Here is a 15,764-nt window from a genome sequence, read left to right as displayed (position 1 = left end):
GGCCTCTATAAAATTAGGGTGCATGTTCTTTAAAAACTGGTTTACTGGACCCAGGAGGTCAATGCTAGGATATCTGGGACGCGAGTCTACACTGACTCTAGACATTCGAAGGCCAGGAATGTCATTGACGGGAGGGTTTCACTGTCCACAGAGGATCTCACTTGCAAGAGAATTCAGCAGGGCCAGTAAAATGCACTCATGAGCCCTGGGAAGGCCCCGTCCAAGGAAGCAGGCAGCTGGGAAGTGTGCCAGTAATCAGAACGGCACTCTGGAAAGCTCGTGCTGCCCCTCGTGGAAATGACAGGGACTTATTCCAAACCCCACTCGGAGTTCGCGCCTCAGCTCCAGTGTGACCGCCACAGCCTGGAGGCACTAACCATGTCTGTCAGTCACAGGCTCGTTGCAGAGAACAGAACCCACTCCGTTTAGCTGAAACTGAGAGGGACTTGCAGGGAAGCAAAGGGCTTACGGATCATAGGGAAGGTTGGAGAAACAGGCTCGACAGGTTAATACACCAGAAAGGACCCTCCAAGCCACATGGCAGATCCAGGGCACAAAGGAGCCTTGTCTCCTGTATGATCAGGAAGCCACCAGCCAAACTGGGAAGTTGCCACCATAGCTGCTAGCTCCAGAATCACACCACCACTGCCACCATCTGGAAGCCAGCATGATAAGGATGCCACTACTATCCAGAAATAGCCCCAATCTGCAGGCTGCCACGGTGGCACCATGCCTGCTACAGTCCACCCGGGGCCAGTACTCCACAGCCTGCCTCTCCACCCCCTCAAAGCCAGGAGTGGCCAGCGGACATCTGCTGACTCTGCCCCAGAAAAGCCAGGCAGCTCCACAACAGTGCTTGTCTGGAGAAACGGCAGCAGAGGGGCTCGGCCTCGCCTCCACCTTCCAAACCTCTTGCATGTGCACCTAGGCCAACTCCCTGTCCGGTCAGGGGCTTTGGGACCGTGAAGGAAGAGGCCCGCTGTTCTGCTGGGCCTGTGGAAAGGTAAGGATGGAGGCTGAAACATCTGTCTGACAATAGAGGCAACACAGAGAAAAGCCAAGGGACAAACACAGACACTAAGCACCAAAGGAACTCCCAGAGTTCCTAGATCCAACCATGCCTGAAACTGCCCAGAACCCCGAACTTTTCCTGTATACCCAAAGGGAGGGAGACTTTGTTTTTTTTCTTTAAGAAGTTTGACTTGAGTTTCTGGTTCTTACAACCAAAAGATTCATGACTATGACTCTCCCCCAAGGCCACCAGAGCCTTAGCTCTATCCTTGGGGACACATGACAGAGCAAATCAGAGATCACTGAACCCTCTGGCCCAGTTACATCATCAACACTTACAAACCTCACACTCCTCCTACTTTGCAGTTTCTCAGCCTGAGACTTCACCTCATCTTCCTGGATCTCTCTCCTCCAAAACTGAATTGTCCGTGTGTCACCTCCTCCAGGAAGTTTTCCCTGGCTTTCCTATTCTAGGCATCTCAGTTCTGCCCTCCTATGGTCTCTCTGGGCATGGTGCTACCGTCATATCACCCTGGACATAAACTCAGTCTCCGTTTAGAAAATGTAAGTCTCTTGAGGGCAAGGGTCTGTATCGTTCATCTTCTACTCTCAGCACCGAATCAGAGCCTGGGACCGTGTTGGTCTACCGGCATTTTCTTAACCAAGGAATGAATGTATCTCCTGCAGGTCTACCATCAGCTTTACCACCCCTTTCTCTTATCAACCACCCAATTCCCTTCTTTCTAATTATTCTCAACACTTTTAAATGCAAACTGCCAGAGTTTTGAGAGGAACCAAATCCCTGTTGGTCTGTAAAACTGTAAAATTCTCACGTAGGTGAAAAATGGAGGACCCCACCGCTTATCTTAGCCATCCCAACCATCTTGTTGCATCCATTTCCTCCATACATCTCTGGCTTCCAGAGCTTTCCACACCCAATTCTTCTCAAAAATCAAGCCCAGAAAATGGAAGCACCAGACTTGTAAAAATAGCTATTTGACTGCAATAAATGAACAAATACAAAATCAACACCCAATGCTCCTGGGAATTCACTCCAGCGGAACAGCCCGAAGCTTGAAGGAGAAAGAACACGGAGAGAAACCAAATTGCACGAAGCAGAGAAAGCAAAGTTAAATTTGAGATTGTTTTGACAAACAGGCAGCCACATGAGAGAAAATATGTAATAACCTCCCAGAAATTCCCCGGAGTCTCTACTCTTAGAAGCCAGCCCCTTTAGGGATAAACAAAGAAGAAGCAGCACAAAAGCCAAAGACAATCAAGTCTGGTTTGGAAAAATAAGTATGAGCAGTTATTCTGTGCTCTCTCCATCTCACGGTGTTGTGGCGTTCTCAAGAGAAATATGCAAAAGATTCCGTCCTTGGGACAGGCAAACCTGCTCCTGGAGCCGAGGCCCTTCTGAGGGACTCGGGGAGGAGAACTGCCGAGGCGGGAGCGCTGATTTGTTCGCGGGACAGTATCTACTGAGCATCCCCGCTGCACAGGACGGGTCCTGTGCACACGGAACACACCAACCGGCAAATGCTGGGTGCTGCTGCCGGGAAGCTCGCCACCCAAGAGGCGCACTCAACTTTAAACAAGTAGACCAACTTACGCTAAGTTGAAATGACATCTGGGGAAGGCGATGAACAGGGTTCCGGCAGAGAGAGCATTCGGGTGGTCCCAGAAGGTCTACCTGGGCGCCCCCAGGAGGTCACCTTTGGCATTGGCGGGCAGCTCCCAGAGGCTGGTACGGTTCCTTCCTACCAGGAACACCCCACCTCTCTCTACCTGAGGCCCTCTCTGGCCACTAGAGCACGCTCAGTCTGATGCAGGCAGTGCTAGGCAGTCAGTGCTACCCAAGAAGGATGGAAAGTCGTGGACATTCTTCACACCTGGGCGGGACAGCTTGGAGGTGCGTCCTGCCCGGTCGCCCAGGAGTAGTGAGCCCCAGCCGCCCACTGCGGGCTCCAGTGACCTGCTCACTAACACGCCTGTGATTGGCTTTCCTCCCTTCCTGCCTGTGATCACCTCCCCGCTGAACTACCTGCTCCCAGATCTTTGTCTCGGGGTCTGCTTTTGAGGAGACCCCAACTCAGACAGCCAGGAAAAGATCACGGGAAAGGGAATGGCCTCACTGAAGGCCCCAAGGGCAGACAGCTCAGTTTTTCAAAGGACAGAAAGGCCAGGGGCGGAGCAGGGAAGGAGGGGCGAGTGGCATGAAGTGGTGTTACACAGGTGTTAGGTGGGTCAGCTGGGGCCAGGCTGGGCAGGTTTCTGCAGGCAGCACCAGGGCCCAGGACAATGGAGAAGGAGAAACAGCAAAGTATGTCAAAAGCAGGGGAGAGACACGATCCCCTTTAGGATTCTGCTGGTCCTAAGTGTGTATCAGTACATGAATGCATAAACAAGCTGTGGTCAAGCTATCTGCACCCCCATGTTCATTGCAGCATCATTCCTAAGGGCCAACACACGGAAACAACCTACCTGTCCACCAACACAAAACTGTATGTACATATACTATTCAGCCATAAAAAATAACCTTATTTTTTTATTTCCCATCCTGCCATTTGCTACGCATGGATGGACCTCAGGGCATTATACTAAGTGAAATCAGTCAGACAGAGAAAGACAAATACTATATGATCTCACGACATTTCATAAATGTCTAGTCACTCTGTTGTACACCTAAAACTAATATAATATTGTATCTCAACTATAATTGAAAAATAAAAAATTGTTTTACAAATAACAATAAGGTAAACTTAATGTATCAATAAGTATTAAATAAAATTAAATTGAATTAGAGGGAGAAAAAGATCTGCTCATTAATTAGAGGATTCCATAATCGTACTTTTGTCAGATCTAAAAACAGAAAAGAACAAGAAAACTACTTCAGTGAAACCTCAATTAATTTATTGCCCAAGAGTCAAGGTTGGGTCCTCAGGAACAACATGGGAGCTATTTATATATTTATGAGAGGGGAGGAAATGCACCCTGTGACTTGGCACATTTAACCCTGTCCCAATATTTACAGCACATTGCTGTCTGTCTTGGCAAGCAGGTGTCAATTCTATATTTGTGCCTAAAACTTTCTCCTAAAGCCAATTTATAATTCAATGAATATGAATCAGGACATGTTTATTGGCTGGGAATTCATCAGGAAAATTCCATGATCAGGGATTGTCTATTGCAGACATTTGTCTAGAACAAAATGCAGGTTCAAGTTAGAAAAGCAAGAAGTTGCTTTCTGCCCAAGAAGTTTTTGGAAAAGGAAATTTAAGAAATCAAGTGCCTGTAATGTGGGGCTACCACCTCACTTGCAAACTTCTCTGTCCTTCAAATGGGAAACATTTTAATGGAGACACTGCAAAAAGAACTGCGACAGGATCTCGGTAAGGGAGTGAGAGCCTGTGATAATGCGTGAGAAAGGGAAAGACGTTCACACCAGCATTGTTTATGGTGGGGAAAAGCCTGGAAACAACGTAAATACCCATCAACTGGGAGAGGTTTTCAATAAATTATAATATACACAGCAGTGGAGTATTACGTAGCTATTATAAAGGATAGGGCAGATCTATATACAGAGGATGCCCCAAAAATGTATACACATGTTAAGAAAGGAAAAAACTGTGTTAAAATTGTAGGGGCAGCTGGATAGCTCAGTTGGTTAGGGTGCGGTGCTCTTAACAGCAAGGCTGCCGGTTCAGTTCCCACATGGGCCACTGTGAGCTGCGCCCTCCACAGCTAGATTGAAACAATTACTTGACTGCTGGGTCCTGGAAAAACACACTTAAATATAAAAAAGAATTTTTAATTGTAATACTCAATATATACCGATAACAAAAGATGAATACAAGTCATGTGTATACATTTTTTTGGCACCCCCAGTATGCATTTGTATGAACAGCTCTAGACTAGAAACTAATTTTTTTAATCAAAATGTAAAAAGAGTGTGCACTATGCCTTCCTTCACACACACACACACACACACACACACACACACACGACTGGTATGTGTATATAAGATTTTTCAAGAATGATAGATAAGTGGTATCGAAAGCCAGAGTTTTGGTGGAAAAACAGAAAACAAGTTTCATTTTGTAACTTTATGTACGATTTGAACCATTTATACCAAGTACATGTATTTTTTTAAGTATTAATAGGGATTGGTATGAGAGTTATAAGCCTTTTTTTACTTTCTTTGATGAAGAAAATGTATAAGTAATTACTTCCAAACTCTGTTGTCTGGAATTTAAAAAATACATCTGGTCAAAGGAGTGGGCGGGGCTTCTAACCTGGTTCCAGTGGGAGCAGCTGTGTTTTATAACCTATGCGCCTGCACAATATTTCTTGCAGGAATAAAAGAGTTCCACACTAAGAAACACATTTCAAAGCCACCAGGACAAGGGTAATGTAAATGTGCAAGGTTATTTACATTGTTTTTATTGAGAAAAGTGTACCCACGTTTTCCTGCACAGACTTCCAGTAAGGCTCCCTTTCTTCAGCTCTCAGGGGCTGCTGTGGTCTACAAGTCCACGTTTCTGGAGTCACTGAGGTTGATAATAAGTTGAACACTGTCTCCCTACAAAATTCATGTCCACCTGGAACCTCAAAATGTGACCTTTGGAAAAAGGGTCTTTGCAGGTGTGACTCGTTAAGATGAGATCATACTGGTTTAGGGTGGGGCCCTGAATTTAATGACTGGTGTCCTTACAAAAAGAGAAGACACAGAGACACACCCAAGGAAAAGGCTATGTGACAACAGCGGCAGAGACTGGAGTGATGCAGCCACAAGCCAAGGAATGCCAAGGACTGCCAGCCACCATCCGAAACTGGAAGAGGCCAGGAAGGATGGGAGCCTCTGGAGAAAGTGTAATTCTGTGGACACCTTGAGTTCAGACTCTGGCCTTCAGAACTGTTGTTTTAAAGACACCAGGTTTGCAGTCATTTGTTGTGGCAGCCCTAAAAACCAACACAACTCACAAAAGGAAGAGAGTGGGGGAAACAGCAGTGTAGACAGGCCACAAACCAACAACCAAACCAAAAGAGGTTTTGACCTTTCTGCTCTCTATTGCAGTAGTTCTCAAATTCTCACATCCTCAGGTCCACCTGGTGGGTTTGTAAGAACGAAGATTTGGGTCCCACCTGCATAGTTTCTTGTTGGCTGGGTCTGGGGTGGGAGCCTGAGAATCTGCATTTCTAACAGGTTTCCAGGTGCTGAAGCTGCAGGTGTAAGAAGCTCAGCTATACTGCTTCCAACGGATGGGACCCTACTGCTCCCTCCCGAAGCTGCAACCTGAGAAGCATACTTACTTCTCCTTTACATGGTGGCCTCACGTGTAAGGTTGGGTTTTTTTTAACAAAAGGTTCTACAACTAGCGATTATAAAAAGAAACTAGAGGAAATCAGCAGTGTCTCCTCTCCTCCCAAAATACCTTAGACTGTAGCAGACATCTGTTGTTTTTGCCTGCCCAGGCTCCAGCCCTCCTTCTGTTCATCTCCTCCAGTTTTCCTTTGGGGAGGCATCCTTCCCCCACTCCGAGCCCATGGGGTTCAGGGAGATTGATATCACCTAGCACGTGACCCAGGCCAACTGGTATTTTCTATCCCCTGAGCAGGGTGACTGGTTACAGGATGGGCCCTAGTTGGGTCCCTTGGATGAAATTCTGGGCGAAATGGCAAAACTACGAGGAAAGAGCAGTTCTCTTTCCACTGGGATTGCAAAACTGGGAGGATGGGATCTGATGAATCTGGCAGCATTGGCTGCTATTCTGACACTTCACGAGGAAAACCCGCCCAGGGACAGAGCCAATAGAGGACAGCAAAGCCAGGCGCTGGAGCGGCAATTCCCAATGATATTGCCTGAGCCCCTGGATGCAGCTATACCTGAAGCTGTGACAGCAGAAAATCTGTGCCTTGATTTTTCTACTGCAGAGCCAATAAATTATTTCAATAGACAGAAAGATGATACATAGACAGACAGACAGACAGATAACTTATTTTGCCAGTTTGAGTTGGGTTTCTCTTCGTGGCAACCACAAAGCTCCTGATTAATACACATCTCAATATTATCTTCTAGGAGACAGGGACCTGTGGAGGGATGACCAAGTCACACCAAGGACCCTTTTTGGCTCGGTGTTCAGTGCATTCTCTCACACGTCACAGGAACAAAATGCTAGTCGGTTCTACTTTAGTAAAGTGCAGAAAGTTCAAAAGCCAAGTCCTAGAGCAAATGTTAAAATATTAAAGAATTCCCCAGGAAGACTTTTCGAAAGTGGTGACCTTATCCATCAGGATGCATTTGGCTGAAATGACAGAACACCCAACTAAAAGTGGCTTGAGCCATAAGGGACATGTGTTATTTACTTAACGAGACGCTCAGAAGTGGGCGACGGCAGGGCTGCTGCGGACGCTCGATGGCGTCATTAGGCGCTCGGGCGTCTGTCCAGCATTAGCTCTGCCTTCCTCAGCGCGCTGGCAAGCTGGCCCCTCGCCACTGAACCGTGGCTACGCAGCTAGTCTTTGAGCCCTCCCCGCAGGCGACTGCGACCCGAGCAGGAAAGAACTGACAGCAAAGGAAGGATCCCTGTACTCCTCTCTTGTCCCGGAGGACATTTCTCAAAGAGGTCCCCAGCACACCTGCTTTTCTAGCTCATGGCTGGACCCAGGTCACGTGGTCACGTCTTAACCAATCACTGGCAAAGAGGGAGCTGATTGGCACGGTGGCTGAGACCAATCAGGATTCACCTCTGGAGCTGGGCCCGCCATCTCCAGAGCACCCGCTTTTCTAGCCTGCAGTGCGGTGGCTATGAGGCAGGTAACCGCTGGTGCCTGCTGTAGAGAACGTCCTCTCCACCCCTCCGTGCACCACGTACCCACTGCAGTTTCCAGCCACAGAAGTGAGCCTTCGAAGCTGGAAAAGGTTCGGCCCTGACCGCTCGCCCTGTTGTCCCATTCCAAAAGCACGAGTTCCGTTCCCCCTTAGTCCCACTCCAGCCTGGTGGACACAGGAGCTGGTCGGAAATGCTGAGGTCGGGAGAGCATCAAGGCCCGAGCTGTTCCACGTTTCCCCCAAATCTTCTCAGGGTCAGCAGCCGAGAGGGTTGCTGCTGCCTTCCAACCACAGAGGGGCCGACCTCCACAACTCTCCGCTCAACAAGATCCAGGGGACCAATCCCTCCTCACTCGCCGACCATCTGCAGCTGTTCACAGACAGGTGTTCGGTCCCCGGAGCCTCCAAGGTGCTAATGGAGGCAGCAGGCTGGGGAACGAGAGGCCGTGCAAATTCTGGCCAGTCCAGCCCCCTCGAAGCTTCACAGTCCACATCCTGAGGCTCAGAAACCAAGGGCAGGAGAGAGGTGGGCTTCCCCAGACACTGGCTCCAGATGAGGCAGCAGACCCCAGGTATACATGCTGTCTTAGTTTGGGACCCCCAGAAGCAGGTCTGAGACAAGAATCAGAGCGCAGATGGTTGATTTGGGAGGTGACCCCAGGCAACACTGGGCAGGGAGTGGAGAAGTGAGAAGATTAAAGGTGTGTTATCAAGGAGAACACTGCTACATCACAGAACACGGGGCCACTAGGCTCCATCCTACCGGGCAGCCCTGGGAGACAGCGCAGGAAAAATTCAGAGTTATCCCACCCCAACGCGCTGGACTCCTAGAATTTATTCATTCCAGGCACTGTTGTTCATCCCTGCATACAAACACTTAGCTCTGATGACCAGAGGAAACCCACAGGCGTTAGCAGTGGGACCATCACAGGAACAGCAAGGGGTGAGGGCAGGACGAGAGCCTCTTCTGCACTTGCCAAGCCCACCTTGTTCTCTGAGCTGCGTGACACTGAAAAAGGGGCAGCCCGAGAGTCAAGAGGAAACCACCCCCATGGGTCCCGACAGTACCTGCAATGCCGCCCACACTGGCTTGGAAGGACTGTGCCCTGTCCTGCCTGGCAGGCACCTGTGACACTATCCAGGATCCCAGGAGCCCCACAGAGCAACGTGATTAAAACCGCAGGCTGAGGAGCCCGACTGCCGGGTCTGAATCCCAGCTCTGCCCCTCAGGAGTCGTGTGGCTTTAAGTGAGTTACCCTCTCCGTGCCTCGGTTTCTTCCTCCCTAAAGTGGAGGTGACGACAGTACCTTCCTCATGGGACTTTTGTGAGGATTGAGTTCATGCACGTGAAGAGCTCCCACACCTGACACAACGTCAGCCCTCGACAAATGGAACCTGGGTCTCCCCATAGACCATTTCGCATGACTGCTCCCCGCAAACACTCTTTGAGACAACAGAATATTCATTTCTACGTAACGCTGAGACCGCACTTAACAGTTTATGATGTATGTGATTATTCATTATGATAACTAGCAGTCCCCAGGGGTCTACAAAGCACTGGGCTCAGTCAGGCATTAAACGTGCGTTCGCTCCAATCCTAGAGAACCTTCCCTTGAGACCGTGGGCTCCGTGAGAGCCAGGACCTTGTCGGAACATTTCTCCATCACCCTTCGGTGCTGGTATAGTGCTGGCTGAATGAATAAATGGAACAATGACCAATCCAATAAACCTGGATAAGTAGATTGTACTTACTCCCATCTTACAGAGGAGAAAACAGACTCAGCAAAGGGCAGGCCTTACTCTACAGCTAACGTCTTTCCACCATGCCCATGCAGCATTCTTACCGGACCCTCCCAATCATGCTACCAGGTAGGGAGCACATTAACTGTAATCTTAGGCAATTTGCTGACCTCTTCTGTACATCACTTTCATCTGCAAAATGGGATAGATAACAGTTCCTTCCTCAGAAGGCTGTTGTGAGGATTAAATGCTTTAATGTGTATAAAAAGCTGAGAACAGTGCCTGACACATCGCAAGTACTCAAGAAATGTCAGCTAATACTCTCATCAACCCCATTAAACTCAAAGAGGTTAAGTAGCTGGTCCAAGGCAGAGCCGGGTCTCGAAGTCTCAGTGCCAACTCCCAGGTTTGGCCCCTTTATTTGGTCTGACGCACTCTATGGGACTCTGTAATAGGCACTTGATACCCTTAAGTGGGAACAAGCTACTAAATGGATGGGGAGTTGTTCCTGCTGCATCAAAATGAAAACCAAACAGGTAGATTCAAACTTGCACACAAAGACATGCAATGGTGCATTTTTTATAGATGGCAAAGACTGGAAATACCCAAATGTCCATGACAGGGTAAAATGGGATTTTTGTACTGATAGCAAGCTAGAGCAGAACTATTGTACTGGAAATCTAGACTCTGTCTATTTTTTCCCCTGGGATGGGGATTTGGCCATACTAACCTAGAGTTTAGTTTAAAACCAAGGGAGCCCAATATTTGTAGGCATTCCCTGAAAAAGATGTGCATTTTGCTATAGATGAGCTAGCTAGTTCCAATCCATCTGCCATTTGTGCTGGGCCCACAGCTGGACTACACTTCCCAGCCTCCCTTGCACCTCAGAGTAGCCATGTGATTGAATTCCAGCCAACAGAATACAAGTAGAAAGGAAGTGCACCACTAATTCCAGGCTTCGCCTATAAAAACTCTCACATTATCCTCATATATCCTCTCTTCCCTATTGCAGACTTGGAAGAGGATTGTAGGCCCTGGGAGGTCAGTGAGCCACAAGATGGAAGAATCCTGGGTCCCTGCATCACCATGTGGAAGGCCTGTTTCACACCCTGATTGAACTGTTTCATGGGAAAGAAAGAAACTTCTGTTGGACTAAGCTGTGGAGATAGGGGGGTTGTTTGTTGTAGCCCTCCCTAATAGAATAAATTCTTCCAGAAACATGATAGGGATCCAAGATATAAAAAAGGGATCGCATAGCCAGAAAGCACTGGAGGTTGACCTAAGGATCAGGGGTGGGAGGAAGAACCTACATTTTAGCAAATGCCTCTTTTATGCTGTTGGCATATTTATACCATGTTCCTGCTTTCAATTCAAGAAAAAAAATAATAAATTTTTTTAAGTGGCCAGAAAAAGCCAGGAAAGATGTGGGAGCCTTTCTAAAAGAAATCACATCAGATATTCAGTTGGTTTCTGTCCTGGCCCTCCCCTTAGAACCATCTGTGAGAGGAGGTGTGCTCCACAGTTCTGCCCCAATACAGGCCGGGAAGGGGGTTTGCCTGGGGGTTCTCCAGTCCCTCAGGAAGCATGGGGTGGGGGGGCCTGCCCTGAAAAGACAGTCACCAACCTAAGCACAGTGGGCTGATGATTCAACTTGACTCTGTGGTTGGGAAAAGGTGCATCTCCCAGACAACTGTCACCCAGAGGTCTTTAATGTCAGAAAAGAGCTGGTTCCACAATAGTTTAGTGGTTGCCAGAGGGTAAGGGGGGAGGGGGCTAGTAGATGAGGGTAAAGGGGATCAAATATATGGTGATGGAAGGAGAACTGACTCTGGGTGGTGAACACACAATGGGATTTATAGATGATGTAATACAGAATTGTACACCTGAAATCTATGTAACTTTACTAACAATTGTCACCCCAATAAACTTTAATTAAAAAGAAAAAAAAGAAAAGAGCTGGTTCCTTGGAAAGTCCACCTAGAATGGACCCACTTAACACAAAGACCAAAATTCCACAATTAAAAAAGAGCACAACTTATAATTACCATAGACTTACAATATTACAATATAGAATTAACATAAAATAGAATTAACATAGAGTTAGCATATGACCCAGCAATTCCACTCCTCAGTATATACCCAAAAGAAATGAAAACAGTGTTCAAACAAAACCTTGTCCAGCAATGATCAAATCAGCATTAAGCATGACAGCCAAACGGTAGCGACAACCCCACTATCTATCAACGGAGCCATGACTAAGTAAAATGTGGTACAGCCATACAATGGAATATTATTCAGCCATAAAAAAGAAATAGGCAAATCTATAGAGATGGAAAGTAGATTAGTGGTTGCCAGGGGCTGGAGAGGAGTAGGGGAGAAGTAACTGTTCATGGTACGGTTTTATTTTGAAGTGATGAAAATGATCTGGAACTACACACTGGTGATGATCACACAACATTAGAAATATACTAAATGCCACTGAATTGTACACTAAAATGGCTTAAATGGTGAATTTCATGTTATGTGAATTTTACCAGCAAAAAAGAAAAAAGAGGCATGACTAGGACTTTAGCTTGAAAAATGAAATAAAAACTTTGCAAATAAGACCGCTTTCTTATGTTTTACAAAATGTCAATTAGAACTGCTGCTACAGCCCAGTCCTTCGATTAAAGCATGAACAAAATGTTGAGAGTAATCATCTAATTCATCCGACAAAATCGTTAAGAGCTCACGCGACGTACTTCCCTTCTCATCTGACTTCTGTACCATGAGCATAAAGATGGGCATTTTTGCCAGAATATTTCAGGGCCTCATCAATTTCCCCAAGGTCATCTCTTAGTCCTTTGATATTCAAATCATTCTAATTTGAAGCATCCATTAAATTAGCAGCTCCCTCGATTTCCTTTTCTTCAAGTGCTAATTGCTCTAACTCTGGGAGTTCCTCATTGGTCAATGGTTTTGCTGTGGTTCCGGCCATCCACCAATATCACTTTCATCGACTTCCTGAAATCCTACATTTCTTGCAAGACTTGCAATTTCACTTTATGATCTGCACTGAATTTACAGTTCATCATAGTTTATTGAATCTACAGTTCCTGCCCAACCATTCAAAGATATTGATATAATGGGATAGGTGGGGGTAGACATGACCTTGGACAGTGCTTCTCAAATGGGGACAGTTTTGCCCCCCAGGGGACGTTTGTCAATGTCTGGAGACATTTTGGGTTGTCACAAAAGAAGGGGCGTGTCTTATTCTCTTTGAATCTCTTTGAACAGTGTAAGTGCTCATTAAATAGTCATTCAACTAGTATTTAATGAGTACCTACTATATGCCAGGCACTGGTCTAGGTCCTGAAGATACATCCATGAACTAAACAAAGGAGGTCACTGCTCTCATAAAGCTGACGTACTAGTGCAAAACACAGACAAACTGATAATTACAGGCTATGTCAGGTGGCTATCTATGCTATGAGCGAAAACAAAGCAAAAGGGAGAAAGAGAGTGTTGGGTGCTATGGAAGTTGGGATGGTCAAAAAATACTCCTCTGATATGGTGGTATATGACTGGAATCCTGTTAAACTGAGGAAGTGAGCCATGCACATCAGGGAAGAGTATTCCAGACGGACAGGACAGCACATGCAAAGGCCCTGCGGTAGGGATGTTTGGCCTTTCCAAGTCGGTAAGGAGGCCAGTGGCTGGTGAAGAGCCAATGAGCCACGTTTAGGACTTTGGATGTTTACCCTGAGTGAGCCAGGAGCCATGGAGGGCCTTGGAGCACAGGAGTGACATGAACATCTTAAAAAGCTCACTCTGGCTCTGATCTGAAAAACAGACACAGGAGGACACGCGTGGAGTCAGGGAGACCCGTGAGGAGGTTCCTGCAGCCTCCAGGACCTGTCAATTGCCTGCCCGACCGCGGAAACGTCAAAGCCAGAAGAAGGACAATAGAGACCCCCACCATTGAGCTTGTCAGAAAGCACAAGCCCGGTCAGCTTTGTCACACCGGACCTCTCAGAAATGCCCAGCGAGAAGGTCCTGCGTCACCATTTGGCTTTCTTAAGACTGGCAGGATGCCCAGATCAATTCAATACTAAACACACAGGGATTGTAATCTCCACTTGTTTAAGTGGTGGCTGGACCCTCCATGAAACAGCATCACCTTGTTGGCTTGATAAAGGTTTGCAGCCAAACGAAATCCCACAGACTCCTTTACGGATCTCCAGGCAGTGAGGCTGGGTCACCCCGGGTTCTCACATGGAAGTGGGTTAGGGCAAGAATGGCCTCGGTCCAGACAAGAGGTGGTTTGAGGAAGGAAGGAAGCCCCTTCCCAAACCTTAATGATACACACCTCCATTTACCAGGATATATTGCCAAGCATGTCACAGAGTAATTCATAAAGTATGAACTTTTCCTATAAGAAAAGTAGAGAAAGTAAAAATGTACCTTAGTAGTTGTGTGGACGTGCATAAACTCGGGGAGGACCCGCAAGAAACAAGCACCTCTGTACAGGATGACAGAGATTGGAAACTGTAAGGTGCTGTACATATTGCCTGGAAGATTTGTCCAAACTCTAATATGCGTTTCTCCATCTCTGCCGTGCGGCCCTGAGACGTTGCTGGAAACCTCACCACTCAACCTGCATTTTTTTTAAGTCCAATTTATCACAACATTCCAGATATTGATCTCTTGTGCGATGAACAAATAATCTAGAAGTTCAGGACCTCTCACTACAAATGGCTCTAACTTTTTTCAGTTGAGATAAAAGTCCCATAACATGAAATTAACCATTTTAGAGTGAACAATTCAGAGGCATTCAGTACATTCACAGTGTTGTGTAATCACCACCTCTATCTAGTTCCAAATCATTTGCATCACCCCAAGAGGAGACCCATGAAGCAGTCACTCCCCAGTTTTCCCCCTCCCCCCCCCAGCTCCTGGCCACCACCAGTCTACATTCTGTCTCTATGATCTGCCTGTTCTGGACATTTCATATCAATGACATCGTACATTAGGTGGCCTTTTGTGTCTGGTCTCTTTCACTTAGTATCATGTTTTCAAGGTCCATCCACATTGTAGCATGTCAGTGCTTCATTTCTATTTATGGCTGAATAACGTTCCACTGTATGGATGGACCACATTTTGTGTATTCATTCATTCATCTGCTGGTACACATTTGAGTTGTCTCCACCTTAGCTATTGTGAATAGTGCTGCTATGAACATTCATGAACATGAGTCCCTGTTTTCAGTACCTTGGGGTATAAACCTAGGCGTGGAATGGCTGAGTAATTCTAACAAAAAAAAATAAAAATAAAAAAGAAGCTTCAGCAAGAATTATATGCTTCCCTTCTCTCCTACCCAACCTAAGCATTTCTCTCTCAACAATCAGGGAGCATATGGGGCCATCTAGCTTCACTGTGGGGACCTGGGCAGCCCAGCCAGAGGGGCTGATGGGAAAAGAGGGTTTCTTCTCTTCCACCCTCGAATGCCATGGCGTGGGTGTTTGAGATTTTTCAGATTTCATTTCTGTGCTAAAAATTTAGAAGCCCGATACAAAATGTTACGATGCCACAGCAAAGAAAAATCGCTCTGAAAACTCCCCATCTCGAGGACCAAATGAAAGAATCTGTGCAATGTACTGGACTACGCAAGCCCCTTTTTCTTACTTTTGGGGAGAAGGTGGCCTGGGCGGTTGCCTTTCTCATTTTTCTTTTAAAATATTTTTAATTATTTAAGTAAATAATAAATGCACATGGCATACAACTGAAAAGTTACCAAGGAGTACACGGTAAGAATTAGGTTGTCTCCCATCCTGTATCTGGGCCAACCATTTCCCTGCCCAGGTCACCAATGTTGCCAGTTTCACCGGAATCCTTAAAGAGCTACCCCATGCATTTGGCACCATCTCCACACGTGCCCTTCCTTTGTCCACACACGGGGCAGCACTCTCCTCTCCGTTCTCCAGCCGCTTCAGCCACGGACAGTGCCTCTTACTGTCAGTTCCACGTCGCTATCCATGGACCTGCCACGTTTTTCTAACAGCTACAAAGAATTTCCTTGTTTGCATAGATCATAATTTATTTAACCAGTGTCGGCTCTTCCCAGATCTCTCCTATCACAAACCATGGCTGCTGTCAGTATCGGGACAACTTCATATTTGCACACATGGACATGTAGGGGTGT

The 15,764-nt window shown here is 46.8% G+C and overlaps 1 protein-coding gene across 3 annotated transcripts in view; it reads right to left on the bottom strand.

Moving 5' to 3' along the window:
* TMEM132B (transmembrane protein 132B) overlaps positions 1-15,764 on the bottom strand; it is a 269,744-nt gene that overhangs the window by 228,002 nt on the left and 25,978 nt on the right. The window lies entirely within an intron of this gene.

The sequence above is a fragment of the Rhinolophus sinicus genome, linkage group LG16, assembly GCF_036562045.2.
Source record: "Rhinolophus sinicus isolate RSC01 linkage group LG16, ASM3656204v1, whole genome shotgun sequence".
In the NCBI taxonomy this organism is placed as follows: Eukaryota; Metazoa; Chordata; class Mammalia; order Chiroptera; family Rhinolophidae; genus Rhinolophus; species Rhinolophus sinicus.
The sequence above is the reverse complement of the archived record's forward strand: the minus strand, read 5'-3'. Positions and strand labels throughout refer to the sequence as shown.